The following is a 23960-nucleotide window of genomic DNA, read 5'->3' on the forward strand; positions in this document are numbered from 1 at the left end:
CAGTTTGCTTTCAGCTGGCAAGGTCAGCAGTATACCTTCACTGCCCTGCCCTCAGGGGTAAATCAACTCTTCAGCCCTATGTCATAATATTGTCTGTAGATTTCTGGATCGTCTCTCTCTCCCACACGACATCATACTGGTCCATTATATTGGTGATATCATGTTGATAGGACCTAGTGAGCAAGAAATAGCTAAGACTCTAGACTTATTTGTAAGGCATTTGTGTGAAAGGGGATGGGAGATAAATCCAACTAAAATACAAGGTCCTTCCACCTCAGTGAAATTTCTAGGTGTCCAGTCATGTGGGGCATGTCGGAATATTCCTTCTCAAGTGAAGGATAAGCTGTTGCATCTGGCTCCTCCTATGACCAAAAAAGAGGCACAACGCTTAGTTGGTCTCCTTGGATTTTGGAGACAACACATTCCTCATTTGGGTGTGCTACTCCAGCCCATTTATCCCATGACCAGAAAAGCTGCTAGTTTTGAATGGGGACTGGAACAAGAAGAGGCTCTGAGTCAGGTCCAGGCTGCCGTGCAAGCTGCACTAACACTTGGGCCATATGATGCAGCAGAACCAATGGTGCTGAAAGTTTCCAAGGCAAATAGAGATGCTGTCTGGAGCCTTTGGCAGGCCCCTGTAGGAGAATCACAACAAAGACCCTTAGGACTTTGGAGCAAAACGCTGCCATCCTCTGCAGATAAATACTCCCCTTTTGAGAAACAGCTTTTGGTCTGCTACTGGGCCTTAGTAGAGACTGAACGCTAAACCACGGGCCATGAAGTTACCATGAGACCTGAGTTGTCTATCATGAGCTGGGTATTGTCTGACCCATCAAACCATAAAGTTGGGTGTGCACAGCAGCACTCCATAATAAAGTGGAAGTGGTATATACAAGACAGGGCTCAAGCACGTCCTGAAGGCACAAGTAAGTTACATGAGGACGTAGCCCAAATGCTCATGGTCACCACCCCTGCCATGTTACCTTCTCTTTCCCAGTCCACAGCCTTGGCCTTTTGGGGAGTCCCTTACAATCAGTTCACTGAGGAAGAGAAAACTTGGGCCTGGTTCACAGATGGTCCTCCATGATATGCAAGTACCACCCGAAAGTGGACAGCTGCAGCACTGCAGCCCCTTTCTGGAACATCCCTGAAGGACAGTGGTGAGGGTAAATCCTCCCAGTGGGCAGAACTTCAGCAGTGCACCTGGCTGTTCATTTTGCTTGGAAGAAGAAATGGCCAGAGGTGCATCTGTACACTGATTCATGGGCTGTTGCCAATGGTTTGGCTGGATGGTCAGAGGCTTGGAAGGAACATGATTTGGAAAATTGGTGACAAAGAGGTCTAGGGAAGAGGTATGTGGATTGACCTTTCCGAGTGGGCAAAAAACATGAAAATTTTTGTGTCCCACGTGAATGCTCACCAGAGCATAACTTCATCAGAGGAAGATTTTAATAAGTGGATAAGATGATTCGCTATGTGGTTAATGATCAGCCTCTTTCCCCAGCCGGCTCATGAACAAAGTGGCCATGAAGGTAGGGATGGAGGTTATGCATAGGCTCAGCAACACAGACTTCCCCTTACCAAGGTGGACTTGCCTTCAGCCACTGCTGAGTGCCCAATCTGCCAGCAGCAGAACCACACCCAGCCCCCGATACGGCACCATTCCTCAATGTGACCAGCCTGCTACCTGGTGACAGGTTGACAACAATGGACCACTTCCACCACGGAAGGGGCAGTGATTTGTTTTAATTAGAATAGGCACATACTCTGGATATGGGTTTGCACTTCTTGCATGCAATGCTTCTTCCAAAACTACCATCTGTGGGCTTACCGAATGTCTTATCTATCACTACGGCATTCCACACAGCATTGCTTCTGATAAAGGAACCCATTTCGGAGCAAATGATGTGTAGGAATGGGCATATGCTCATGGAATTCACTCATCTTACATGTTCCCCATCACCCTGAAGCAGCTGGATTGATAGAACAGTGGAATGGCCTTTTGAAGACTCAATTACAGTGCCAACTAGGTGGCAATACCTTGCAGGCTCGGGAAATGTTCTCCAGGAGGCTGTGTATGCTCTAAATCAGCGTCCATTCTATCATGCTGTTTCTCCCATAACCAGGATCCAGGGGTCCAGGAATCAAGGGGTGGAAATGGGAGTGGCACCACTCACTATTACCCCTAGTGACCCACTATGAAAATTTTTGCTTCCTGTTCCTGCAACCTCAAACTCTGCTGGTCTACAGGTTTTAGTCCCAAAGGAGGAGTGCTGTCACCAGGGAACAAAGCAATGATTCCACTGAACTGGAAGTTAAAACTGCCACCTGGCCACTTTGGGCTCCTCTTACCTCTGAAGCAACAGTCAAAGAAGGGAATTACTGTACTGCTGGGGTGATCGAGCCTGACTATCAAGGGGAAATAGGATTGCATCTACATAATGGGGATAAAGAAGAGTTTGCCTGGAATACAGGAGATCCTCTAGGGCATCTCTTAGTACTGCCATGTTCTATGATTAAAGTCAATGGAAAATTGCGACAACCCAATCCAAGCAGAACTAACAATGGCCCAGAATCTTCAGGAATGAAAGTTTGGGTCAACCCACCAGGCAAAGAACCACAGCCAGCTGAATTGCTTGCTGAGGGTAGTGGAAACACGGAATGAGTAGTGGAAGAAGGTAGTGATACATATGAACTTCGAACACATGATCAGTTACAGAAACGAGGACTATAAAAGTCATCAATATTTCTTCCTTGTTTCATTATGATAACTGTATATGTAGACAAAACAAATTTGCCTTCTTCCCCACACCTTCCCCTTATCATATAATAAGCTGTATCCGTTTCATGTCATAATATTTGAGGATGTCAAGTTTGAGAGTGAATATTACCCAAGAACTTACACCCTACTTTGTATAGAATTAATGTGTTTCCGGTTGTACGCAGGAGAGTTGAACACTGTTAGGCAGAAATATATATACACACATGCCTGTTACTGTTTTTACTTAGAGACTAAGTATGGTTTAAGGTAATGTGCATGGATGCCGAGTTGACAAGGGGTGAACTGTGATGGTTAGGCTATTGTGTCAACTCTGCCGGGTAAATGTGCCCAGTTGTTTGGTCAAGCAAGCACTGGGCTAACTGTAATACAAGGGCATTTATGGATTTTAGACACCACTGACTTTACTGCAGTGGCAGATCACAGATAGCTCGTTATAATTACACCAATCAGGGAGATTGCCATCAGTAATGAGTGATGCTTAACACAATCAGTTGAATTCCTTAAAAGGGGAAGTTATTCCAGCACTGAGAATTTCCCAACTCATCTTTGGACAGCCATCATCTCCCAGAACTCATCAAGAATCTTCATTGGACTTTCATTGGAGCTCCTGGTTGCAGGCTACCTGTGGACCCGGCCTTGTGCATCCCCACAGCTAAGTGAGAGACTCTGATAAATCTCTTACTATTGGCAGATATCCCTTGTTGATTCTGTTTCCCTAGAGAACCGTAATACACCAGGCGTCCATCAACCGATGAAATGATAAACTATGTATACATGCATGATGAAATATTATGCCACAGTAAGAAGAAATGAAGTCACAAAGTGTATGACAACATGGATGAACATGGAGGGTATTATGTTGAGTGAAGCAAGCCACACACAAAAGGACAAATACTGTATGATTGTGCTATTATGAACTAAATATATTGTGTAATTTCATGGAGTTAGTAACTTGATTATGTGTGTTAATCTTTGGAAATGAACAGAAAAGGTGAAAACCCAACAAAATGTAACTGGAAGTACTATTATGTGGATATCAAAAGGATTTAAAGGGAATGTCTAATGTTATGTATATTACTAAAAGGAAAGCTAAAAAATGTAACATGGAATTGTACAGCATATAAAAGCACCTGTGAAATATGAATATGGGTAAAAGTGCATATAAAAGAAAGTTTTTCTCGGAAACTGAATAAATGCATGTAACACTATATAATGTTAATACCAGACCAAAAAAAAACAACAAAACATGCTAAGTGAAAGACACCAGACACAAAATACTACATATTTTTTTATTCCATTTATATAAAATGTAAATATAAAACAATTTATAAAGGTGCAATTAGATTAGTGGTTATGGAGGGCTGAGAAAGGACTGCTTTCCATACTGGTGAAATTGTTCAAAAATTTTTTGTTATGAATGCACAACATTGTGATTATAATAAAAATTTATTGATTATACACTTTGACTAAATCATATGGCTTACTGATATATCTCAAAAAATTGGTTAGTTAAAAAAGTAATTGCGCAAGAATAGTCAGAAATAGCAGCTATGTACAGTGGGGGGAAACAGATTGAGGGTTGAAGAATTTTCATGTTTGTTTTGTATTTATTGTTATTGAAAAATGAAAATGATCTGATGATTGAGGCGATGAGTGCACAACTATGTAACTGTATCAAATACCACTGATTGTATACTTTGGATGAACTGTATGCTTTATTAATATGTATCAATAAAATTTGTTAAAAGAAATTAAGTGTCAATTTCTCATCGGAAACCTTGGAGGCAAGAAGGTACAGTGGCATAACATTTATTAAAGTGCTTAAAGGGGAAAATGCCAACCAAGAATTCTACAGCTGGCAAAACTGTCTTTTAAAAATAAAGCAGAGATTACGATATTCCCTGATAAACAAAGGCTGAGGAAGTTCATCGCCACTAGACCTGCTCTACAAGCAATGCTAAAGGAAGTTCTTTAGACTGAAAGGGAACAAAAAGACATTAGGTTGGATCCACATAAAGAAATAAAGACTTCCACTGAGAATAACAACATGGGTAAATACAAATGCCAGTGCTATTGTATTTTGGTTTGTAATTTTGCTTTTTTTTTTTTCAGTACTGGGGCTGAGGATTGAACCAGGGACTTCATATGTGGGAAGCCAGTGGTCAAACACTGAGCCACTTCCACTCCTCTGAGTTGATTTTGTTTGTTTGTTTGTTTGTTTTTGTTTTGTTTTTAGGATGCACCAGGGACTGAACGAAGGAACTTACATGTGGGAAGCAGGCGCTCAACTACTTGAGCTACATCTGCTCCTTGTAATTTTACTTTTTACTACCCACAGGATCTAAAAGGCAAATGCATAAAAATGTAATGATAAATCAGTGGTTTGGGACTCAATGCATAAACAGGTAATTTGTGACAAGAACTATATAAAGGTGGAGGGGAAGGGTGTAAGAACAGAGTTTTTGTATCTTTTGAAGTTATGTTGTTCTCAAAATAAACAAGAGCACTATAAATTTAGGATTTAAAATTTAAGCTCCATTGTAACTACAAAGAAAATATCATAGAATATGCAAGCTAACAGAGACAGTAATTAGAGTACAGATTGTCATGGATGGTGGGAGGGGAAATGGGGAATTAATGCATAATGGGTACCGGGTTTCTGTTTGGGGAAATGGAAAAGTTTATTAGTAAGAGAAAGCGGTGAGAGTATCATAATACTGTGAATGTGATTCAATCCTCTAAATCATATCCTTGGAATACCACTGAAAATGAGAAAGTTTATATTGATATAAGTGTACACATGAACGTGGGCCAGGTGTACATTTACACTTCCACAAGGCTGCCACTTTTCTTGGTACCTCAAAGCATCAGAGTGGGTAATCAAACTAGACATGGGCAGGGAAAGCACTGCTTATCTACCCCTGCTGGGGCAGGGTTTCCTGAAACTTGGGTTAATTATTCTTTATAGAAATGTGAACACTGAATTAATTTTTAAAAATAATAAAAATAAAATAAAAGTATATACAGGAAAAAAAAAAAAGGAAAAGCAACCAAAGAAACAACGACAATTAAAGGCAATACACACAATGAGATGGGATCTAGGAAGGGAGGGGAAAAGATTCAAAGAGACACTACTGGGGTATACGAAAAACTTGATATATATATTATAAACTTTGTACCTGTGATAAATTGCTTCAACTTGGTAACTACACTTAAGGTGGTTACATAAGTGAATATCCTTGCTCTTAGGAAATGTACATGGCCTATTAAATATTAAAAAAGCATGATGTGCAGAACCTACATTCAAGCATTCAGAAAACAGACTGAACTGACAGACTGATAGAATGACACAGTAAAGGAGGCAAAAAGTTAAATTTGGAGGAACTGGGTATCTGAGGAAGTAGAGGTATGTTAAACTTCTCTGCTGACGGCACTCTCTTTAGTTGACTGTAGATGTAACCAGCCATCTATTCAGTCAACTCACTGATGATTAAAGTCCATGAGATGCCCTTTTACTACAATTAGCCCAGTGCTTGCTTGACCCAACAACTGGGCACCATTATCTGGCCGAGTTGACATGTTAGTCTAAACATCACACCTGGCAATCCCACTTCTAGGTATATACTCCAAAGAAGGGGAAGCAGGGACTTTAACATTTTCACAACAATATTTATAGCAGCATTGTTCACAATTGCCAAAAGATGGAAAAAACTCGTGTCCATCAACCGATGAATTGGTAACAAAATGGTATACATACACAAACTGAATATTATTCAGTCATTAAAAGGAATTAATTCTGATACATGTGACAACATGAATGAACTGTGAAGATATCATGTTGAGCAAAATAAGCCTAACACAAAACAACACATATTGTATGACCTCACTAACAGGAAATAATCAGAATAAGCAAACGCAGAGAGTCAGAATCTAGATACACGTTACAAGGGGCTGGGGTCAGGGTAGGTAATGGGAAGTTAACGCTAAATTGTAAAGTTTCTACTTGGGCTGGTAGTAAAGTTTTGGTAATGGATGGTGGTGATGTTAGTACAACATTGTGAACATAATTAAAAGCAATGAATTATATATTTGAATATGGTTAAAAGGGGAAATTTTAAATTGTGTATGTTACTGGAATAATATTTTAAAAAGAAACAGGGCTATATGACACAGTGAATCCTACTGTAAATGGTGGACTATAGTTATCAGTACAATTACAAATATGTTCTTTCATGAATTTCAACAAATATATCACAGTAATATAACATGTTAATAGGGTGGTATATGGGAATAGTATTTTATACATGATTTTTCTATAAACCTACAGCTTAATGAGAATATGTCTTCAAATATGAATACACACATAGGTTCTTAAGTCAAACAAACAAAGGAAACATTCTGTTCAATGAGACAGAAGCACAAGAAAATCATATTTCAGCATATGGAGAAAAAAATTGAAAACACAGTAACAGAGAATTAGAAAAAGTCAATTCCAACAAATAAACTGATTACATCACCTAAGAAGGCAATTTTTAAAAAGATATATACAAAAAAGATGTTTAAACACCCTAGAAATTCAACAATCTACCAGTACTTAAATTACTTCTTGAACCCCAGTTCTTAAGTATCTGTACCCAGTCATCAATTTCTTTTATTTTTTCGTCTCTCTTCAAATAGGCCCTACACGATATATGATATCCTTACCTTCTGTAGACTTTGTTTATCTATTGATTTATTCATTCAATAAATATTTATTCTACTTCTTATTCCAGGCACTGCTAGGTGCTAGGCACTGACATACCTGACAAAAAAAATGAATAATACAATACAGTATAGTGAGTGCTATAATGAGGGCAAGCAGAGCATGTGTTGAGCACCAAATCCTTTATATATGTGTGTGTGTGTGTGTGTATGTGTAAAAGGCTTCCCAAGGGAGAGTAAACATATTAAAATATATTTTTATAACCCCTTGACCATTCAGCACCACCATTTCCTCAACAAAGCTTGCACTGTTGCACTTAGGACTATAGGTATGTTTAATAAAATGATAGACTATAACTGACAAACCATATTTAACTATGAACATAAAGAAGTTTAAATTGCCATTATGTTCACGGCATCACATACATACACTGGAGAGTTCTGGTTCTGGGTAAAATGGAGCAAGCACATTCTACTTTATTAATCTCACTAAACTCAACTATAAAACCTAGACAGAATGGATGAAATGGATATGTGAAGACTCTAAGCAGTAAACAGTAGCAGGTGATTTGGGAACAAGACCAGAATCTAAAATATTATCAAAATGACAGTGACTCTTATCACTTTTTCCCATCTGGCATTTCCAGGCTGGGCTCAATGGAGCCTGAAACCTCCATGGACACTGACTATAACAGAGAGAAGCCCTCTAACTCTGTTCTAAAGGAATAGGAAAGGGGTCTTCTAATGCTCAGAAAGAATTAGGGAAATTTCTCATTTATTTCCCCGTTCTTTATTTCTCAAGCTTCTGCTCTGAGGTAATCTTATGGTTGTGGATGGCTGCAACAGGGTCACCATGAACCTAAAACTCTAAGGGAAAAGGATCATACTCAGTAACTGCAGCAACGCCAATTTCTCTGTTGCTTTATCTCTTCTCTGTCTCCCGTCACTTGGCCTCAGAACCAACCATGGGAAGTACACACCACAGTGGAATAAAGACCAAGCTTTCTGGGGGTTCCCAGGAACCTAGAAAATGCCAGGGATATAAGAGACAGAAGAACATGACAAAGAACCCCCTATGTTGTCTTTGATTCCCTATGCATACCCCCAAGCTGCACATGCATGAATCTAACCCTAAATAGCATACCATAGACTCTGAAAACTAAAATATGGGATAAACTCCCACACAGTTCACAAACTAGCTAATGGGATGTGCACACATGAGAAAGAACAAAATAGCACTGCAAAATTTGAAAACATATATTGAAACGACAATCCACAGAAAGATTATAGAAACTTGCAATCTGAACTAAACAGAGTCAACTGTCTGAAAAGACCAAAACACCAACATTCTCCATATTATTTAAACAAGATGCAAAATTTTGTAACATAATACTCAAAATGTCCAGAACACAATCCCAAATTACTTGGCATACAAACAATCAGAAAAATCTCAAACTTTCATGGGAAAATAAACAGACACTAACACCAAGATGGCATAGATGCTGGAGCACTAGATGAATTATTTGACAAAGACTTTTTAAAAGCAGGTGTAAAAATGCCTCAACAAATAAGAGCAAATAGTCTTGAACAAATGGAAAGCTAGAAAATCAAGAAATAGAAAATATAAAGAACCACCAAATAGAAATTTTAGAGCTAAAAATCACAATAAACGAAATTTTAAAAATTCAATGGGTAGACGTAAAAGCAGATAAAAATGAAAGGGAAAAGAGATAGTGAAATTGAAGATAAATCAACAGAAATTATCCCATCTAAATGATAGAGAAAAAATATTGAGAAGGCTAAATAATATCATCTATCCTTACTGAATGAAAATTTGGGGTATGTTCTTCATGGTCAAGCAATCTTCAAATTTCTGAAGTTTTATAAATGTCTGATTTAAATTTTATCTTCAGATGTATTTTTAGATTCTGGCCAAGATGGAGGAGGCCCTCTATAGTCTTTCTCTCTCTCACCAATTACACTAAAAATTCTGGACAAAATACTAAAAGCAAGTATCTGAACACTCTAAAAAGTTAAGTAAAAGTAAGTGGAATACAGAGGGGAGTAAAAACTTGGAAGAAGTGACTTGTACTGAATGAATTTTCCTGTTAGCTTGTTTTCTTTCATTTTTTTCATTTTTGTCCCGAGTGTGGCTGCATAATGCAGATGGCACAGGTGGCACAATGTCAGAGAAACCCCATTTTTCTAGGGGTTTCTAGCCAAAGTAACTAGGAAAAAGGGTGCCTGAATGAGGGAGAATATGGGGGAAATCCTGGAAATGTGGAAATTTGGACAGCAGGATTCTCTAATTCTATGTATGAACTTACAAAAGTCCTAGGCTCACCCCTGGGCTACGCATGCACAGGGCAGACCCACATCATCATAGCAAAAAGCTTTTGAAACTAGCTTTTGAAAACTGAACTATGTTGGAATTGTCACCCACAAAAGGGGGAAAAAAAAGCAGTTGTCTGAACTTGACCTGGGCTGTGTGCTAAAACAAAACAAAGGCTATAATTCAAAATTACCTGACATACAAAAAAAAACCAGGAAAATGTGCCCAGTTTTTTAAGGGAAAAGCCAGTAACTGCCAAAACCAAGGTAACCTAGATATAGGTATTATAAAATATATATATTTTTTTACTTCATGAAGTAAAAATACTCCTGAAATAAAAGGAAAAAATAGAAGTTTTCAGTAGAGAAATAGTAACTATAAAAACAGAAAGAAATGGAAACTTTAGAATTAAAAAATACAATATCTGAAATAAGGGCCCAATAACAGAATGGAACTGCAAAAGAAAGAGTCAGTAGATGTGAATATAGATCAATATAAATTATCTAATCTGAAGAATGGAGAAATAAAATATTGAGAGAAAAGACAAAGAGCCTCAGGGTCCTGTGGACAACAGCAAAAGGTCTGTTCATGTCACTGCAGTCCCAGAAAGAGGAAAAAAATATATATTTGAAAGAATAGCATCCAAAAATCCCTCCAACTTGGTAAAGACAAACATTTACAAAATCAAAAAGCTCAGTGAACTGCAAATAGAATAAGCTCAAAAGAAAACCATGACCAGACTTCATAATCAAACTGCAAAAATGCAAAGATAAAATTATACCTAAACTTTCATTGTTTACTTGGAGAAATTTGGGATAATTTGAATCATTAATTCCCCTTGTGCGTCATGTTTCCCTGGCTACTTTAAAGGGTTTTTTTTTTTTTTTTTTTACACTTATGACATATCTCAAGTCAAACTAGCTGCTTTTCAAGTATTTGTTAACTACCTATGTGGCTACTGGCTATTCTACTGGACTTCACAGCACTAGAGCAACCACTAAAACTAACAGAGAGATACAGCCCAAAGCCAATAGATAGATAACTTAAAAATGAAATACCAAAATATATTCACATAATCCAGAAGAGAGCAGGGAAGGAGCAGAGAGGAGCATATCATAACAATTACATCAAATGTAAATAATATAAACACATTAATTAAAAGGGAGATTATCAGTTTGGATCAAAAAAGACCCAACTACATGCTGTCTACAAGAAACTCACTTTAAATATAAAGACAAAGATAGGCTAAAACAAAAGCATGAAAAAACATATGTCATGCAAACAAAAATCAAAGGAAGTTGGAGTGGTTGTATTAATATCAAATATATTTTAAGCTTCTTTTAAGAATTTAATTGGATATGTTTCCCCTTCACATTCAGTTTTAATGTTATCTAGTGTTGTGGCAGTTTTGAAACAAGAAGGCTATATTCTGTTCCATGCATCTCCCCCATATTATTCATCTTTCTGTCTAAAAAACTGTACATGTACAACGGTTCCTAAAAAAAATATGGCCTATTGCATTAATGCTGTCCTATCTAAAGGCTTTTCTATAATAAAGTTTTCAGATAAATGAATTTACAAATGTTTTGAAACTATTACTATTTTATTCCCCATTAGAACAATTTTCTTGACAAGCCATGCAAGCGTACGAAACAGCGATACAAGTATTTGTACAAGATCGTATATTATTTGTAAGCTGTTTTTCAACAATGCCAGACAATTTTCAAAGCAGTGTTGCCATAACTGCTATCTTTTATGTCTATATTTCTGTTTTTGTTTACTTTAAGCTACTGAACAACTACTGTGATCGGGATACTGAGTTTGGCACTGGAATACAAAGACAGACTAACATACTATACCGTTCCTGGTACAAAGAGTACAGGTGGAGAAATAGGATAAAAAAGATGAACAACGAGATAGCATATGCATAGCATATGCTAAGTGCCAAATGTGAAGTATAGCTAGAAGTTCCTAAGAAATTCAAAGGCAAGCAACTGCTTAGTAATGACAGTAAGGAAAAAAATTAAAGTGCAAATAGGTAATACACGCAGATTGAGGAATCTTTCAGGACTATTTAGTCAGAAAATTCATTTAGGAAAGAAATCATCATTAAGGGCAGAGAAATAAATATGGGCAGAATGTGAAGGTTCATGGATTCCGAACTAAGACATAAATTCTATTTAATAAAAAGAGAGTCAATAAGGAGAAGTCCATCTCTCCCATTCAACTATTTTGAAAAAGTGGTTTCTGGGATTTTTCAACTACGAGTTTGGAGGTTAATGTAGTAGCAAAAAGGGGTGAAAAGAAAGGAAAGCATGGAAAACTAGTTAGGAGAAACTGGAAAGAACACTGGGAACAACAAAGAAGGCCTGATTTGGACTAGGCTCCCCAAGGGTAGGGACCATGCTTCATGACCAGATGAAAAAGAGGTATCAAAAAAGCTATCTAACAGGCACATAGCTATCAACAAACCTGCAGCATAGGACTGTGCCTACTTTGTATCAGGCAATACACTAAATACTTTGCTATGTCTTTCCACACTCAATCTTCACAATAACACACCATGGCACATTATAAAAATTAAAGTAAGTGAGGAAATATATACCAATTATGCAACCAGTAAAAGTGACAATCAGTATATCAGACAACCGGAATTCAAAGCCAGGTATGATCAACTTCAAAGCATACATAGCCTGAACTAACTTTTACCTTGAGGTCAAAATTTTAGACACTCCTTAAAAAATGTCTGAGAACTCTAGGGCAAAAGGGAAAATGAGGAAAATTAGTCTTATCTCTAATGAGATATCAGAGTCTTAGGAAGATTTAAAATAAAAAATTGAGAACATTTGATCAAATTTTTTGGTGAAATAATCTTTTATAAAAATGTTAACTGCAGTCTTTAAAAGAACATGCCTATATGTTGTTATTGTTTGTACTCTCCTAAAATGAAATCTAACAAGTTACTAGAAGAAATGGTAAAATTTCCTATGAGTGATGCAAAAGCCTCAAGAGGTTTAAAAAACAAAGGTATTCAATGATAGTTCAAATGAGATGAGGACAACATCCCTGTAGAGACAGCCCGGCAAGGGGTCCAAGTGGGGTGAGAAAAGTGTCCATTTAAGAGACTGTGGGAGGTAGTGAGGGGGGGATCACAGTGAAATATTAGGGCCCAAGCAGAATGGTGAGAGCATCCCTGCATGGGATATGTGAGCAGTGTAAAGTGAGAAGTGAGTTCAGGTACAAGGTGCCAGAAACTAAACAGGGTGAAAAAGGTACCTATGTTGGAGTGGGAACAGCAGTGGTAAAGGGAAAATGGCTAGATACAGGAAGGTTGGTCAAATTAATATATTAAGGATAAGGGGAGCCAGATTTCTCACTGTAAGAGTTATAAATGTAGAAAGGGAGCAACTAGAACAACCTTGTGGACTGAAATTGGATAAATTAGTATGAACTCATGGGTTTAGATAGAAAGATCTACTACAGACTTCCTGGGCTTCTGACTATGGAAGAACTTTTATCATTGATATGGAGGCAGTGGCCACCAGAGGTTCTGAGTGCAGCGAGAAGGAAAAATAAGTTTATTTTGGGGGCATTTTTGGGACATGGGAATTGTCCTGAATGATATTCCACTGACAGACACAGGCCGTTATATATCTTGTCATAACTTACAAAATTGTGGGGGAGAGAGTGTAAACGACAATGTAAACTATAATCCATACTTAGTGGAAGTGCTCCAAAATATGTTCATCAATTTTAACAAACATACCACACTAATGAAGGACATTGTTAATGTGGGAAATTGTGTGAGGAATAGGGAGTGGGTATCCCCCATATTTTTTATATAACATTTATGTAATCTAAGTATCTTAAAAAAAAAAAATTAAAAAGCATATTACATATATATATATATATATAAAAGAAAGATACAGAGAGAAATATATTGCCCAAATTTTGATTTCTATATACCCTTCTCCACTAAAAGAAACAACTCCTTGGAAGAATGGGTGATTCCAGGGCTGTGGCAGGGAAGGTATAAGGTGAGCCTGGAACTTTTTCTCAGGCCAAAAAGCAAGCAAGAGCTGAAAATAAGTAAAAAGAACACAGAAAACTAGCTTGAAGGGGGCTTCTCTGGGACAATATGAGCAAGTTTGACAAGGAATGGGCTATTTACAGAGTCTCAAAAATAACTCTCCATAAAATACTTATTAATTACTAAAGGAAAAAGAATAACTTTACAGTAAAGAGATCTGGGAGACAGCTCCTTAATCAAGTGATCAAAGAACAGATCATCAGTAATAAGACTAACTGAAACTGTATGCCACTTGACAGAGGACACAAAGAGAAGAATCCAGCATCATTCTGACAGTCCTATCAAAAATGCACAACTCTAACCATGAGGAAATAATAGGTAAACCCAAATTGAGAAACATTTTACAAAAAAACTAACCCATAATTTTCTTAAGTGTCAAAGTCAAGAAAAGAAAGGAGAGACAGAGAAAGTATTCTAGATTGAAAGAATCTAAAAGACATAACAACTAAAGGCAACACTTAATTCTGAAATGGATCCTTTTGTTACAAAGGAAATTATAGGAGAAACTGGCAAAACTTGAATAAGATTTGAGGATTAAACGGCAGTAATATAGCAACGTTAATTTCTTAATTTTCATGGTTATATCATAAATATGCAGAAGAAAGCCCTTATTTGGGGTGATGAGACATGTCTGCCACTTATTCTCAAATGGTTCAGTGAAAAAAAAGTTCTCTGAATTGTACTTTGTCTTTTTTCTAAAGTTTGAGATCATTTAAAATAAAATTTTAAAATCATCTGCAAAATTCATTTACAGCATCTAAAACTGGCAGATAAGCCAAACAGTATGCCTTTCATATATAAAACAACATGCGCTTCCACTTCTTTTCATAATACTGTGCTTTATTATTTATGGAATTCTTAGTGACTCAGTTGCACTGGCCACATATTTAAAATGCTCAACAGTCACATGTTGCTAGCAGCTACTGTACTGAGCAGCACAAAATCAAAACATTCCCATCATCACAGAAGGTTCTACTGCACAGCACTCCTCTAGAGCTTGGGAGGCCAAGTGACATAATGAATCACTGAAGACCAAGGATGGATCCAGGTACAGATACTTAGCAAGTGCTCTGACACTTAGTAAGTCATTTAACTTCTCTTGAGGCTTGCATTCATTTTCTGTAAAATGGACACAGTATGCACTCAATATTTATTTAATGAATTAACATGATTTCAGCTAGAAAGTACCTACTATGCTGCCAGGCATGATTCTGATGTTTGGGGATAAAATAGTAACCTAAACTGGCAAACCCTGTTCTCATGCAACTTGCATTAGAGTGGGAGAGAAACAAGATAAACGTTAGTGTATTATACAAAATGCTAGAAAACGACAAGGGCTGTAAAGAAAAATCCAGCAGAGTAAAAAGGGATAGGAAATGTGGAGGGAGGGACTGATACAGAATAGTCAGGGAACACCTCAGAACCAGAGTAGAGTAGCTGGAGAAAGGAAAGGGTAAGGAGATGAAGTCAGACAGGAAGAAGAGACTCAAATCATTCAGGTTCTTGTAGACCATTGTAAGGACTATGGATTTCACTAAGAACAGAAGGGAAGCCATTTGAAAAAGAAGTAACATGAGTTGAAATGTTTTATCAGGATCACTCTGGCTGTTAAGCGTTGAAGACCAGCTGGGCAAAAGGTCAAATTAGTGAGATATGTTAAGAACTATCTTGCAAGTGAGAGATGATGGTGGTGTTTTACATTTTATATTGAATTTGTGTCTAAATACTAGGAATTCATAAAGCCACAATTGAAAAAAAAAAAAAAAAGACGACAATGAAAGATGAGTTTTGGAAATAGCAACACAGAGTGATGCCAGATATTTAAACTCTAGGCTCTTCTTAGTGCTACTAACAGTTATTGTCTTTCAGAGGCAAGACAAGGATATTAAGAATTTTGTTTTTAAGTTTATGTCACTTGGCAAGGTAAGTTAAGAACCAATTTAATACAGGAGCAAATGATGGCAGAGCTTGCTAAAGTGAAGTTACAATAACTTCTAGGGTTGACTTTCTTTTTTATTTTACGTCCACAGCCCTCTTTAAGGTTTTACAACTAATTCTCACTGATGAAATAAAAAGTTCAGTATTAAGTAGTAGTAGATTTAGTATTAAGTAGATAGGTAGATGTGCTTTCTTATTACAAGATGCATCAACAGCATCATAAATATAATTACACTGATTCATCCTATCTCCGCTGACTAACAGCATAGCTTTTCAAGAAAATTACTTAAGGATTTGTTAGTGCCCAAAGGATGATGGGAAAGCTGAGGGACCCCTGCAGTGTTCCAATTTTAATCCAAGGGCCCCATTACCACCACACAAAGATATTACAGAAAAATATTCTCCTTAAAAAATTTTCCCTTGACACAAGTTTTCAGGCAGCCTATTTAGCAGCAATTTTCAATTTTTATCTACAGTTTTCTTCCCTCTTGATACAATGAAGAATGTCACTGAAGTAGGTGAGTGCATTTAAGAGTGAGCATACATTCAAATGTAATCCCACCGAAGCCTTAAAATATACTCAGATTCTCAGGCAAAGAAAGTCACTTTCTGAATGTAAAACTGAAAAACTGTTAACTTATTTGCAAACCTTGGTGAAAAATATTACAGCTAAGGTACAATTACAATAAGAATTGCTATTTTTATTAAAAAACTCATATTGCATATACATTTCACAAAGTAAATTCAGATTATCTTTGATAGAAATCCAAACATAAAAAAATTTTATTTCTTCTGCCTACTCAGTTAAAACAACAACAATAAAAACAAAAGCCCCAAACTTTTTACTGCGGCCTTTAACCAACCGAAAATAGCGAGATGATTGAGACAACTGCCAAAGCAGGAAAAAGAAAGCACTGGTCAGGAAAGAGATTTGACTACAACCCCAAATTTTAGCACAATTATCAGTAATATACAAAAAACGCCAGTTATTTAAGAATGTTTTGCCTTCAACATTCTGCTTGGTGAAGTAGTCAAGCGAATGAACTTTTCTTTTAAAATGAGAAAATAAGGCATCTATTAATATGCTCGTCCCCCAAATTCGCAACGCAAAGTGATAAGATCTTAACAGCATTGGGGAAAATTTAAGGACAGCATCCACCAGCCAAAACAATGTTAAAAACTTTTTAGCCAGCTTTGTTTACATATCCTGGTTTACTGGTAGGATGAGGGTGTTAGACAAAACGTACGCCAAAATGAATGAAAACCGCTTAGCTCGCAGACACTAGGTAACACGGTATAGAATATACTGGGGGAGGTTTATAATCCCCCATTCGAATCCGAGACTGTTTTATCAACTACTCTAAACCAGGCGTTTACTTTCAAAACAATTTTTCAAAATAACGTGTGGGTGGCAAGACCGCCAGCCATCTGAAAGAAACCTCCCGAACGGTTCAAGATTCCTAGGTCTGAGGAAGGACCAACTGAAGATTTAAATGCAGTTTAAATCGCCTGGCCCTTTTGTTGTCAACCCCAGGCGGCGGGCTGGGAAGCCCGGGGGTGGGAGCACAGTCTGAAATGCAGGGCAAGGGGTAGACGCCGACGCGGAGCCGCGCCAGCCCTTCCCTATCCTCGCTCCCGAGAGGTCACGGCGTAGTAAAGTTTGGTTTCACAAACGAGGTTGGTCGCCACCGACAAAAGCGAAGTCTCCCAAGTGAAGCAGACGTGGGGGTCGGGGAGCGCCCGGAAGCCCAGCGGGACACGTTTCCACTGCAGGGAGGCGGGCGTCTGCGGGGATCCTGGCGCGGGGCCCCACGCCTCCCCCTCGGACCCCGCGCCCGGGCGGCGGCAGGCGGATAGGCCCCGGGGAGGAAACGGGACCGGGTCGCGACCGAGCGGCGGCGGCCGGAGCGGGGCCTCCCTCGAGGGAAAGGGCCGCGGCGGGGCGCAGCCTCCCCCCGCCTCGAGGGGCTGCTCCAACTTTCCGGCGCGGGGCGCCGCCTGGGCCGCGCGAGATTCCGAAACTTTGCCCGCCCTCCCGCGGCGCCGGGCCGGCTCCCCGCTCTGCGCCGGCCCCTCACCGCCGTCGCGCCCCGACGGCCGCCCGGGCACATCCGCCCCCCGGTGTTCGCCCGTGTTTACCTAAGGCCGAGGTCGAGGCGCGCGCTCCGGCGGCGGCCCCGCCGCAGGTCCCTGGGTCCTAGTCACTCCAAGTTGCCCAACATGGACTCCCTCGTCCGCCTCGGGGTGTTCCGGGTCGCCGGCTCTGCCCACCCAGGTCGAGAAGCGGCGGCGGGGCAAAGACCGGACCCGGGCCGCGCTCCTCCGCGCGGCTTGCGCCACCGCCGCTCTCCCTCCCCCCGCCTTGTCTGGCCTCCTCCCTCCCCTCCCCGCACGTCTCCTCTCCTCCCCTCCTCTCCGCTTCGCTCAGCAGCGTGGCCACAGGTCGGCGCGCTACGGTGACGACGGCGGTGGCAGCACCCACCGCGCTCTGCCTCCTCGCTCGTTTTCCGGCCCTGCCTGCACGGCCGCAGCTGCCCGCAGGACCGTAGGGGGGCGCTGGTAAACCACCGCTTGCGACGGAGGAACGTGGCGGGCGGGGTCACGTCGAGCGGCGCCTGTGCGGGAGGGAGGACGGCAGCGGGTTGCGGAGGCTTCTGGGAAACCTCGTCTCAGCCTTCGCCAACGTTGGCGGGTGTGCGCATGCGCTCCTGGTGGAGCGCTGGAACTCGGTGCTTTGGCAACCTTCAGGCCTGCTTCCCGCGGACCGGAAAGGAAGCTCTGAGAGGACTGAACCTCAGAGGGTTTGCGTGATATTTATTGTCCTATCTTCATGGTAACCTGGTCTTAAAAAGAGGGCTAGCGTGTTGTTTGGCGGTGGACTGAGTTTTCCCTCAGCTGAGCTGCCCATTCACACCTGAAATACACCCTGCGGGGAAGCTGAAGTGTCAGCAACTTGTGAACGCAGTTCTTTCTTCCCTGCTGGTGGGCATCTTAAAAATTCTGAAGGGAGAGGATTCCCACGAGACGCCTGAGCCAAGGCAGTGTCCCCATGTCTTAATTCCCACATCAGAAAATTAAACGGCATCACCGTTAACTTGGAGAACCTCCGCTCTGTCGTCAGATAGTGACTGGCGATTATTCCTTCGGTCGTTTGTGGGAGCCTGCCCTCTGCAACGTGTGTGCCATTCTCGAATCCTACCCCCGTCGTGCGGTCGGATCTTTTGTTTTATCTCAGGAGTATCTTTCCAGACTGTTTCTCGAAGTCAGAGTCTTTAAACTCGCAGTTTCTCCGTGTCAGCAAGCTCCTTCCGGCCCTGCTGCTCCGACTCTCCCTTCTGTCTCCTCCTCCCAGGCCTTCTCCTACGGGGTCGTCCTTTCAGGCGCCCCCGCCCACCCCATTGGCCCGTTTACAGCTCCCGGGGGTGAAGCTCTGCCCCCAGGTCATCCAGCGGACGCGGCTCGCCCAGGGCTCCGTGGAGGTCGCCTCGCCGCTCGCACGTTTCCCCCCCTTGGTCCCCTGGGGCACTTCGCACGCGCTCTGCGCTCCTCCAGGCCCGCCCACCCCTGCCCGGGTAACTACCGCCCCTCCCCTCCGGGCCGACCCGCGCGCTGCCGCTGCTCGCCGCGGCTCCGCGTTCTCCTGGTTAGGCTGCTGGCCGCGTCGCCTGCTGCCTGCCGTGTTTGCACAGCTGCTCTACTCTCTTATCCTTTGCATTGTGTTTGGTCGGCTCCTGCGGCTCTCACGCTGGAAGGGCTGGGGCAATGTTGGCTCACTTTTGTAACAACAGCACCTGACACAACGCCTGGCACGCAGTGAATAAATAGTTGCCGAAGTAACGACTGCATGGCAGCCTTGCCTCTTTCAGTCTTTGGGGTTTTACAACGTATTGTTTTGAAGTTTGGGAATTTAGGTGAATTTTACTGCACGTGGGATATTTGAAAGAACAATGATCTAGAGGAGTAAAGATGTTTTCTGATGGAGGAACAAAATTCTTGTGAAGGGCTTTTCTCGACTATCAGAGCAAACAGCAAATTGTAAAGAACACTATAAAGGGTAATTGTTTAGAGAAACAGTGAAAAATTTGTTGAAAGAATTATGTGATAAAACCAGATGAACAAGCACTGTGATTCTGAGCCTCGCAACAGAAAGGGTGTAGCTTTGTTATTACTATTTATACATGCACGACTTCACCCTAACAGATTTGTACAGTTCCAGACATTCTAATGTGTGTGTTTTATATAAAAATCTCCATTTTGTTTTTGGGAAAATGTTCTTCACAGAATGTAATTAAGGGCCAAATGATAGCATTTGCCAATGAAAAACTATATTTAATTTTCACCTTGCCATAAACAATATGCTGTTTCAGCAAAATTAATACTGAATTTTTTGCTGTATTTTTCACTTGTAACTAATTAAATTTTCCCCCTTTTTTCAGTTAGCTTCCTAGATACTGTGTGAGCATGCTTTAAGAGAAACTGGCTTCTACTTTCACATGCAAATAGGAACCTGGTGGTTTGTAATCTGGCATCTTTTGCCTCCCCAGGGAAAAGACCATGTATATTCCTGTACACATATAGCATCCTCCTCATTATGTTTGCATCGTGAAGAGTTACTAGGCGCTGTATGGTTTAATATTTTTATTTACAATATAATAAAGAGGCACAGAGTTTTAAATAAATAAAAGATGAACTCTAAAATGTAGATGTAAAGATTGATGTACCAACCCATCATTGTCAATATCCTAGATTTGATTATAATCATAAAAACAAATGATATGCATCATAAAACAACATTCACTGAATTGGCAGGTTGCACTTTACCAGGATCTTAAAATACCAGTCACTACAGAGCAAAAGAAACCCACAGTGGCATCTTTAAAAATGAAGAGTAATCAATATATTGATTTAGCAGAGCTTTAGCAGAAATAACTGCTTTAACTCATTTAACTATTATGAATAAAATACAAAATAAAGTTCAAATTAAGAAAGGAAATCATGGTATAAAGACACTGGATTGAAGGGGAAACATGATTCCCATACTGACTCTGTCACTTTAAGTCTAGTTTTGAACAAATCTAATTTTTCATCCTCAGTTTCCATATCTATAAAGTAGGAAGTTTTATTTTAATGTTTTGTGGCATTTTTATGGTAATAAAAGTGTATGAGCTCAAAGGGTGTCCAGTTTAAAACTTATAAGCAAAATCTGTCTAAATATATCATGTTCTTGTAAGGAATGGAAAATAAATACTATGAGGAAAAGTTAGTTTAAAGGAATTTTTTTTAAAAACCCAAAGGTTTATTTCTGTTTTCACAACTATGAAGAGTTTTAATCAGGATGATACCATCAAATTTTTCCTATGTGGATTAAATTTATTTCAGCAACAGTTGGCAGTCTTATCTGGGATGTGCTGTGTATATATAGGTGAATGAGCAGTGTCTCAACTGTCAAGAAAATGACAGTTTAGTGGGTGCAAATAAGGCAAGTACAGAGACATACAGGTTCTGCAGTCATGGCAAATGGCTCTGGAGTTCAGTGCCTTGTCAGTTGGCCGTGCTTTGGAATGTGTGCTCCTGAGTGTGACGGAGTTGGACTCAGATGTGACCTCTCTACACATGCCTCTTCTGTTACTATTACTGAACCTGTGGTTGGTGCTGGGGTTGGTGTATACTCAGGAGACTTGAAGCTCTGGACTGGCCATGTGCCAGCTGGGCCCTGAGCCTCAGCAGAGTTGCAACTTCTGCTCTCTGGTTCATTGGACTTGCACAGGTCAGCTAACAGGGAGGTGAAGATGGTCAACCACCACACCAGGGAACTGACGGTGCCTACAACTGCAAGCAAGAGAATCACATCCATCAACCATGTGGGATCTAAGCCCCTTCTCAGTTTAGAGGTGGAGTGGACATCACCATCCCAGGATCCACAGAGTAGAGGAATAAAATATGAATTAGAGTGGACTTACTGGTATTCTACTACAGAGCTATTGTGACTCTAGCAATGGAAGAAATTGTATGATTGATGTAGAGACAGTGGCCACAGTAGTTCTTGAGGGCAGGGAGAGGGAAGAAGAGATGTGATGTGGGGGCATTTTCAGGACTTGGAATTGCCATAAATGATATTGCAGGGACAGATGCTGGACATTATGTGTCCTGCCATAACCTACTGAATGTACTGGGGAGAGTGTAAACTACACTGTAAATTATAATCCCTGTGGTGCAGCAGTGCTCCAAAATGTATTCACCAAATGCAATGAATGTGCCACAGTGATGAAAGAGGTTGTTGATGTGGGAGGAGTGGGGAGGTGAGGGTGGGGATGTATGGGAACCTCTTATATTTTTTAATGTAACATTTTTGGTGATCTATGTATCTTTTTTAAAAAAAATAATTTAAAAAAAAACTAAGGAAGCATATAAATACCATGAAAGTGTGAAAACAGCGCTGTGGGGAAGGTATTAAAAGAGGAAGAGAATATGAAGTAGCCAAGGACAACATAAACAGCTGGTGCTCTGAACAAACCACAGGAATTATTCCAAATTTGGAGGCTCCAGGACACTCTCAGGTTGGTCTCCCATTTCCCCTCAAGGCTTGTTCCACATTCTCACCTCTCCCCTCAAGTCTCCAACCTCACAATCACTCCTAGTGAGCCCCTCAACCCCAGGCCCAGCGAAAGACCTCACCGTAGGCTTTATAGGAAATTCATTTCCCCAGTGTCTTTCCCTACACCTGCAAAGTCGTCTATAACTGTCTGCACCCACTCAGAAACGTTTTTCTCCGCCAGAGAGAAAGAACTCTCTCCTCTCATTTAAGGCTCACCTTTCCACTTGTGCTGCCAGTCTGTCCTTTCCACACTCAGGGATTTTATAGACCATTAAAATTTCTAACAACTCTGGAACAGACATTGGCTGGTAACTGTTTAATCTTGACAAATAACTATATATAGAGAGAAAATTCTCCCATTTATTATCACTACAATTTCCTAAAAGAAATGAATTTTCAACACCAGAAAAAGTAAATTGTTTGGAAAGCTTACTGCTTTGTTGGTTGGTTTGGTTTGTACTTCCCTGTGGATCAGGGGAGCCATCACAGCCCTTCTGCATTTGGGACTCTGCTCTGAAACAGCCCCCACCATCCCCTCCTGGCCCTGCAGATGGGTTGATCTGTCTCCAGTATTCTCAATCTCTCCTTTGCTTCCTTATAAATCTGAAAATAGTCTACATCTGAGAGTCTACTTCCTCATTTCACTTTCTGTTCACTTTTTTAAAGGTAATCAGCATTCATTTTAATAAGCCAAACAGTACAGAAATATATTGTTTACTCAGGAATATATAAAGAAAAAGGTAGTTTTCCTCTCCCCACCCCAATCCTAGAAAAAAATCAGTGTTAAAAGACTGACGTGTCTCTCCATATATTTTTCTATGTTTATAGAAACACATACATAAAAACAGAGGGGCTTGGGAAGCGGACTTGGCCCAGTGGTTAGGGCGTCCATCTACCACATGGGAGGTCCACGGTTCAAATCCCAGGCCTCCTTGACCCGTGTGGAGCTGGCCCATGCGCAGTGCTGATGCGCGCAAGGAGTGCCCTGCCACGCAAGGGTGTCCCCCACGTAGGGGAGCCCCATGCGCAAGGAGTGCACCCATAAGGAGAGCCGCCTAGCGCGAAGGAGGGAGCAGCCTGCCCAGGAATGGCGCCGCCCACATGGAGAGCTGACACAAGACAGCGCAACAAAAAGAAACACAGATTCCCATGCCGCTGATAAGGATAGAAGCAGACAAAGAAGAAGACACAGCAAATAGACACAGAGAACAGACAACTGGGGTCGGGGGGAGAAATTTTAAAAAAAAATAGAGGGGCTTATATTTATTTTTCCAAATAAAGACTCAGATCATATGTATTTTTCTGCAACTTTCTTTTTCACCCTTAACAGTTTGTCATTGATACCCGTTTATCTAGCTCATTCTTTTACCTAACTGCACAATATTACATAGTATTAATGTACCATAATTTGTTGAAGCCATTCCTTTATTGATAGATAATACAGGTTGTCAGATTTTTGCCATTATAAATACGGTGCAGTTAAGTATCCTTATACATGTCTCTTTTTAAAACTGCAAATTTT

The 23960-nt window shown here is 40.4% G+C and overlaps 1 protein-coding gene across 9 annotated transcripts in view; it reads right to left on the reverse strand.

The window, feature by feature from the left end:
• SCAF11 (SR-related CTD associated factor 11) overlaps window positions 1–19352 on the reverse strand; it is a 72606-nt gene extending 53254 nt beyond the window's left edge. For 4 of the 9 annotated variants that reach the window (XM_058307858.2, XM_058307856.2, XM_058307857.2 and 1 more), the window contains exon 1: window positions 17983–19352. The gene's annotated coding sequence lies outside the window, so the exon portion shown is untranslated. The remainder of the gene's footprint in view (window positions 1–17982) is intronic. The other 5 variants (XM_071218792.1, XM_058307860.2, XM_071218791.1 and 2 more) reach the window with 3 other exon arrangements.
• Between the last annotated feature and the right edge of the window lie 4608 nt (window positions 19353–23960).

Source organism: Dasypus novemcinctus, chromosome 12 (assembly GCF_030445035.2).
Source record: "Dasypus novemcinctus isolate mDasNov1 chromosome 12, mDasNov1.1.hap2, whole genome shotgun sequence".
NCBI lineage: Eukaryota > Metazoa > Chordata > Mammalia > Cingulata > Dasypodidae > Dasypus > Dasypus novemcinctus.